Below are 8527 nucleotides of genomic sequence, written 5' to 3' on the forward strand. Positions count from 1 at the left end.
CTGCTCCTTCAGGTCGTTATTGCCTCCCAGCCCCCACTCCAGATGTGCACCCAGGGCTCTTTCTCCCCCCAGCCTCTGAAACGAAGAGCTGATACACTCCTCAGAGATACACCAAGCCCCTGGGGATGACGCTTTCTCTTAATGCAACAGAGCACTCGACTCTGATTTGTCACATCCTCTCCCCTTAGGACTCAGCTCTGGTTTTCCCTCTGCAGAAGCAAAGGCCCGTTCAAGCAGCCTCAGAGATGAATTCAGCTCCCAAAACTAGGTTGCAAAGACAGAAGTCATTTTTTTTTTAAGCATTGGTTCTTATCCCAGATGGAACCCCATCTGTGGAGAGAGCGTTGAAAAACTGCTCTAATGGGTTTCTCCCTTAGAAAAGCCCAGAAAGCAGATTAAGGGCAATGCCCCGGATCAGTCCCTGCCCCACACTCCAGGTGACCGTGTCTGTTAGGAACCCACAAGTCTGGACAAGGGGAGGTGAAACCCTGGGTAGGGACTGACTCGCTTGTTCCTTGGCTTTCCCACATATACCCTCCCCCTTCTAGAGATGGTCATGCACTTGCCTCACCCCTACCCCAATTCATTTCTGTACGTCACTCAGTGCTTGTCTGTTGAATGACTGATCAGCTCCTCTCTGCATCCTGCTTGAGTCCTCCAGGAGGGTCAGCTACTAGTCCCACCTATCTCCATGACATTTCATCCAAGACCCTTTCACAATATCCATTCAGTGGTCCCACATTTATCTATGTTTTGTGAGTTTCCCTTTAGGACAGGGACTATATATCATTTGCTATGGTGTCCTCAACAACTGGCAGAGTGCCTGTGTGTTTTTTTAATTAATTAATTAATTAATTAATTAATTTTTATTTTTGGCTGCGTTGGGTCTTCGTTGCTACGGGCAGGCTTTGTCTAGTTGCAGTGAGCAGGGGCTACTCTTCGTTGCGGTGTGCGGGCTTCTCATTGTGGCTTCTCTTGTTGCAGAGCATGGACTCTAGGTATGCGGGCTTCAGTAGTTGTGGCGTGCGAGCTCAGTAGTTGTGGCTCACGGGCTGTAGAGCACAGGCTCGGTAGTTGTGGTGCACAGGCTTAGTTGCTCCGCGGCATGTGGGATCTTCCTGGACCAGAGCTCGAACCCGTGTCCCCTGCATTGGCAGGCGGATTCTTAACCACTGCGCTACCAGGGAAGTCCCCCTGTTAGTGTTTTTGAATGGAGAGAAGAAAAGATGGATGAATAGATGGATGGATGGACACCTGAGCTTTGAGGGACAATGGTCACTGTAGCCAGATGCCACGAGGGGGCAGTGTGGAGCAGCTTTTCAAGGCCTCCCCAGACTGCCACAAGACCCTGGCTGGCAAGGTTTCTAGAGCTTATTTTGTTTAGCATCTTCAGTTGTGAGAGAAGGAGCTGAGGTCCCAGAGGGCGATGGCTATGCGAAGGGGCACACCGCTCCTGAACGGGGTGCTTACTCGCTCTGTTGTGTATGGCCATAGACCCAGCTCACTAGCCTCTGAGGGCCCTGATGTGCCAAGACCCTTTCATTACCCCGTGAAACCCTTCCTGAGAGGCTGCCCATCAGCCTCTGGCAGGTGAACAGATCACAGAGGAAACAGACGACTGAGTGCACCATGCAGGGCCCGTGTGTCTTCCCAGCACCTTCGCGGGGTCTCAGCTTTGGTGACTCGGCCCTCACTGCACTCCCCCTCTCCCTGACATGAGTCTTCTCTCCTTTGGGGACCTATATCACCTGGGCCCACATTTCCCAGCAAAGGAAGAACCCTATGCTCAGAACATGTCCTACATCAATGATCCTTCTCTCAAAATTTCCTTCTCTTTTCTGTCTTCTCCTCTAGCCCTGCTTGTTAATTTCCTCTCTCTCTCTTTTGGAGGGTGGGGTGTGTGGTTGGAGAGAACACTGATACGGTGATGGCTCACTCCCTCCCCTCCTAGCTGTCCACACATTTCACACTCCCAAGGACCAAGCCTTAGACAGCAGAGAGGTATCTGGACGACACACAAAAGCTCAAAATTTCATTTTCGTTAATTCATTTATTCATTCATCTATTTAATTACTCCATTATCAGAAATATATATATATATATATATATATATATATATATTTTTTTTTTTTTTTTTTCTTCAGTACGCAGGCCTCTCACTGTTGTGGCCTCTCCCGTTGTGGAGCACAGGCTCCGGACGCGCAGGCTCAGCAGCCATGGCTCACGGGCCCAGCCACTCCGTGGCATGTGGGATCTTCCCGGACCGGAGCACGAACCCATGTCCCCTGCATCGGCAGGCGGTCTCTCAACCACTGCGCCACTAGGGAAGCCCAGAAATATTTTTAAGCATCCACTTTGTGTCAGGTGCTGAAAACAATAACACAGTTGTACAATTATGAAGTCCTTACCCTGTGCTAGGCCCTGTGCTTAAGGCCTGACAGTCATTTTCTTTACATGGGCCTGTGATTATTATTTTATAGATGAGGAAACAGAGGTCTAGAGACATGATGTCACTCGTCCCAGTACGCTACAGAAACAATCACCCAACCTTGGAGGCTGCCGCCCATATGATCAGGCATTTCCTGCTAAAGTTCATTGCTGGGCTTGTGGCTGCATCTCTGCAGGAGCAGCAGAAACTCCCAGGCCTGGGTTTCTGGCCACTTAAGTGCATTGTAACTTTGTGTCTCCTGAAGAGGAATTCCAGAATGTCCCAACAAGTTCAATTCTGCAACTGTACATCTCTCCTCTGAGTGGGAGCCAGCGCCACCTCAAAGCTGTGGCTCTGAGAAGATCCCATCCAAGGCCACTGGGATGGGAGTCAGGAACTTGGGTCTGCTCCATTGGGCCTAACCAGCCACGTGAGCTGGACCCTCTCCCTTTGCCCTGCTGAGCCCTTCTGCTGCCTCATCTGTAGAATGAGAGACTACACTACCTGCCCTGGATAGCAGTCCTCAGGAGGAGATAAGAGCATGAACATGAAAGGTTTTTTTTAAATTTGGAGGTCTTTTCTTGTATAAATCCATGCATCCTTATTATTGTCATCGTCTGGGCTTGTGTGCCTGGACTGAGTTCTCCTGGAGTCCTAGAGCAGAAGTTCCTGGCTTTTAGGACCTCACAGGTCAGGATAATTTTTTTCTATTATAAATCTCAATAAGTCTCATAGGGTTTTTACATAGGTCAACCTTTTTACATGGGGTTGTTTCTTTTTATTTTTTAAAAATTAATTTATTTTATTTAATTTATTTTATTTTTGGCTGCATTGGGTCTTCGTTGCTGCATGCGGGCTTTTCTCTGGTTGTAGCGAGCAGGGGCTACTCTTTGTTGTGGTGCGTGGGCTTCTCATTGTGGTGGCTTCTCTTCTTGGGAGCACGGGCTCTAGGCGTATGGGCTTTGGTAGTTGTGGCACATGGGCTCAGTAGTTGTGGCTCGCGGGCTCTAGAGCACAGGCTCAGTAGTTGTGGCGCACAGGCTTAGTTGTTCTGCGGCATGTGGGATCTTCCCGGACCAGGGCTCAAACCTGTGTCTCCTGCATTGGCAGGCAGATTCTTAACCACTGTGCCACCAGGGAAGCCCCATAGGGTTTCTTCTTTTTTAAAAATACTCTGTCCTAAAAGAAAAAGAAGTTTAGCATAAAAGTCAGCAGAACATAACCTTACAATTAAAAGTGGATGTATTTAGCCTCATAAAAAACTATGTAGTCTGTGTTTTTCTTGTTTCACTTTAGACCAGTGGAAAGTGAAGCAAGGACGGGCTTCTGGGAGCCATTGTTGGAGACTGTGTGGTTGGGTGTGTCCCCCACCTGCAGCCAAGCTCTGGGCAGTAAGAGGTGTATCATAGGGCAGCCATGTGCATTGGGGGAACGGAAGGACAGAACAGAAAAATAATGTTTCAGGAAATTTTTAAAATCCATATTATAAAATAGTGGGTGCGCCCTGACCCCCAGTTTGTAAAGTACCTGTATGCCTACAGACAGCCTCAGATGCACAGAAAAAACACTGGAAGTCTACACGGCAAAACTTCACGGGGTTATCACTGCATGGAAGAATGATGGTTATGTTTATTTTCTCTGAGTTATTTCTTGCATTTTCCAAATCTTCCTGTTTTATAATCAGAAACATAGAAGGAATAAAGAAGTAAAAAAAAAAAAGTGATGCAAGAGAAATCTTGCAATATACTGTTTAAGACCTTGGCCAATGGTCTTCTTGGGAAATGCAGAATTTCAGTGAAATCACATCTTGGATTGCAGAAGGCTCCTTTGGGACTGTGCTGACATCACCCACCCTGTCTTCACATTTCTAGGGCCTGGCCTGGTGCCAGGCATGTGGTAAGGATGGAGTCATCAGTGTGCGTCATGCGGGCCACTTTCCCTCCTAGACTGGCCAGTGTGGCTCCTCACCAAGAGGGGCCCATGAAGAAAAGCTGCCACTTCCGTAGAAATGGACCTTCTCTGAATTGCTTTCCTTTCTGAGTACAAAAATTGGTATTTGCAGCTTCTTTTTGGAAGAGTGGAGCAAGGTGCAGGAATTCCCTGGTGGTCCAGTGGTTAGGACTCTGCGCTTCCACTGCAGTGGGCCCGGGTTTGATCTCTGGTTAGGGAACTAAGATCCTACAAGCTGTGCGGTGCGGCCAAAAAAAAAAAAAAATGGAGCAAGGTGATCACCAAATCCCTTTTATGAGTTTAAGTTCCTATCTAAGAGGCAGTCTGGTTGCCATTAAAATAAAGACCATCTTTAAAGCAACAAGCCTTGGGGAGGCGGATCTTCCAAGATTAGGCATCTTGGTGACAAGCAACAGGAGTTAATTCTAGCCAATTCAAGCAGGAAAGAAATGCATTGGAAAGGCTCCCTCTTTGTCCGCCTCAGGAAACCAAGTGTCGTCACACTAGGACTCCAACCATCAGGCCCGGCGCCAGCCCCTCTTTGTACATCTCAGTCCTTGCAGTTGCTGTAAGGCTGACCCCTACATCTCCTCAGGCGAGATTCCCACAACAGTGAGCTGAGGACAGTCCCCAGGCAAATGGTTGGCTTGACGGAACACACTTTTATCCAGTCAGCAACCCCTATGTGATGGGTATGAGGGGAGATCTGAGGGCTGGAGCAGAGACCACCAACAAGTGGCAGGACGAGCCAGTGAGAAGGGCCCTGGCGGCACAAGTTTGCAAACCCTGCCAAGGACACCCACCTGAGGGGTGCATGCGGAGGCCGAAACCCAGCGAGGCCCTGCTCCCCAGGCTCAGAGCCTCGGCTGCATCCACCTTGCCTTTTCCTAAGTGTCTGCTCACTTTTCTAATTTTTATAAAGCATGGCATGTGTTAGGTATGGCTGGGCCACCAGATCTCATTGACAGATACCTGCCCTGGGCCCCTGGAATGTGAATACTTCACGACCAGGTGCTGATCACTTGTCCCACTGGACTTAGCTTTTTCGTTTGCCACTTTCTACTTGGCTTTTGACAGATAGGTGTGATATGGACAGCAGGGGGGATTACAGGCCCGAGGCCCGCAAAAGCCCGTGCCCTTTCCCAAGAACAGCATGGCTCTCATGCCCTCCACTTTGCATGTGCCCGAAGGCCACTCAGTGCCCTTGGGCCTCCTTGGAGAAGAAGCAAGAGGTGGCCCTCCCTGCGCCCTGCTGGCCTGGCTGAGGTGGTCACTCAGCTGTGAACACTCAGGGCAGCTTGGCCTGAGGTCTTGTGGGAGCCCGCTTTGATAGGATGGGAGGAGGGGAGGCAGGAGCGAGACTTTAAGTGTTTACGGAGGGATAAGCGCCCTTTGCACTCTGCTCCAGAATAGATCCTAATTTTGCAAGGAGATACTCTGACCTCTGCAAGGACTTATGTCTCAGACCCGATAGATGTAGATATATAGGTAAATAGATGATCCATAGACTACCCGCAGAGAAGTTTGGAGAGGAAACTGCAGGCTGGAAAGCACTTTCATACAAACTTGATGAAAGTTTTTCCAGAGGGAAATTAAGAAAACCACACACAGAAAAAGGCCCCTCCTCTTTAGCTCAGAAACTAGACTGTCCATTTTTATATTTGGTGGATCCTCGTCTCCATTTTTACCATTTTATCTTAGAGCGGAAGAGGCAAGGGAGCATGGTACTAACACTAACAGTAATTAATGACCATAAGCAATGAATACAACTCTCACAACAAGGGCTCAGTCTGTGGTTTCCTATTGTCTTGTCTCCAAGGGACATGTGATGTCAATCCACCCTGGTGACTCTGTACCTGGCCCCATGGACTAAGGGGATTTCGCAGCCTTGGCCACCTAGGGCCACAGCACAAAGCTGAGCTTCACCAGTGAGTTGGTTAAAGGGTTTATAGAGTTTGCAGTGAAACTCCTGCCAGGAAGATAATTACATTTCTGGCTTTTGCCACAAGGTGGGACTTCACAACAGAAACCAATAGTAAGCAGTAAAGTCTGCTGAGGCCTCAAGAGGACAGGGTTTCTCAGTCTCAGCACCATTGGTATGTGGGGCTGGACAATTCTTTGTTGTCGGTCTGTGCTGTGCATTGCAGGATGTTCGGCCACACCCCTAGCCTCTCCCCTACCCACTGGATGCCAGTAGCAATCCCCTAGTATGACAACCAAAAATGTCTCCAGATATACCAAATGTCTCTGTGGTGGAGTGTGTGTGTGTCTAAAATCTCCCCCCAGTTAAGAAGCACTGCTCTAGTGGCTAATAGCAGGGGCCCTGGAATCAGACTGCTCAGATTCAAATCTTAGTGCCTGCAACCTGTAGGAGCACTGAATGAGTTAAAAAACATAAAGGTAAGGCTTCCCTGGTGGCGCAGTGGTTGAGAGTCCGCCTGCTGATGCAGGGGACACGGGTTCGTGCCCTGGTCTGGGAAGATCCCACATGCCGCAGAGTGGCTGGGCCCGTGAGCCATGGCCACTGAGCCTGCGCATCCGGAGCCTGTGCTCTGCAACAGGAGAGGCCACAACAGTGAGAGGCCCGCGTACCGCAAAAAAACCAAAAACCGAAAACATAAAGGTAGGCTACCACATAATTTATCTTCCAAACCAGAGCAATTTGAGAGCGAAAGAGGGTTATAATAATCTCATAACCTGAGACTGTCTCAGCAACAGGGATGTGTGGTCAGCCATTAAGTCCACACACAGTGTTGAGCACAGAGCCTGACCCAGTGTCCCCTGGATGACAACTGTGCTAAGTGTGTTACAGGTAGGAACTTTATTTAATCCCCCTAAACCCTATGAGGTGGTACTGTTATTATACCCTTTTTTTTTTCTTTTTGCTGTACAGGGGCCCCTCACTGTTGTGGCCTCTCCCGTTGTGGAGCACAGGCTCTGGACGCGCAGGCTCAGCGGTGGCCATGGCTCATGGGCCCAGCCGCTCCGTGGCATGTGGGATCTTCCCGGACCGGGGCACGAACCCGTGTCCCCTGCATCGGCAGGCGGACTCTCAACCACTGCGCCACCAGGGAAGCCCTATTATACCCTTTTGATACACGGGAAGATTGAAACACTTAAAGCTAAAATAACTTGCCTAAGGTCACACAGTGAGTAGCACAGTCAGGATTCGGGTCCTGGCAGGCGAGTGTCCGTGCCTGTGTTCTAACCACTGTCCATGTGTGCTTGGGGGTCACAGGAAACACAGTGCTGCTGAACGTTCAGCGAACCCCACATGGACTTCTAGCTCTGGGTTTTTCACAGTTTCAACATTAAACCCATTGACAAATCTGGGTTTTCAGGGGTTACTGTGATGGAAAGCGAATACATGGAGATCAGTGTGGAGCAGGAGATGAGAGTGGCAGTGTCCCTCCAATTCCCAGCTTTGTGGAGCTCAACGGGGACACCCATCCCTTTAGGAAGTCATTATTTAAGAAAGAGATGAAAATTTTATTTTTAAAGTTCATTCATTTATTGTTTTCCCAGATGGCTTCTAAGTTGTTAGGACATAAAGTCAAGTTTTTTTGGACCCAGCTGCTTAATAAATGGAACTGCTGGGTATTTCTTTTGGCCTGCAGGTGCCATGAAGGTGATGTGAAAGGAGAGAGTTTGGGAACATCTGTACTCACCATTTTGCCATTGGGAGAACTCTGGAGGGTAATGATGAAGAAGGCTTTCTGGCACAGAGACCCCACTCTGGTTGTCCACTCTGGGGAAACCTCTTCCTGCCTCCGTGGTACTTGCACGCACGCGTGTTACCAAATCCCAATTGACTTACCTTTATTTCAATCTCTTGCCCTTTATCAACTGTGTCGGGAAGCAAACTGCTTCTCTTTTACTACCTGAATTTAGTCAAGGTTCAAGTTGAACATCTCCCACTGACATGCAATCTGCCCTTCAGGTCAGAGGTCACATTGCCAACTCAGACCCCAAATGCCACAGTGATAAGCAAACACAAATGCACCCCACCCCCGTGCCAGAGAGCACCTCAAGGCTGGTACACCAAATTTTTAATAAATACACAGAGATGATTACAAGACAGATGGCCTGGTAGCATGGCAAAGGGGAAGACGGTGAGGGTGTGCATGGTGGGACGGTGTCTGGCCAGGG

The sequence above is a fragment of the Grampus griseus genome (assembly GCF_964374135.1).
Source record: "Grampus griseus genome assembly, chromosome: 16".
NCBI lineage: Eukaryota > Metazoa > Chordata > Mammalia > Artiodactyla > Delphinidae > Grampus > Grampus griseus.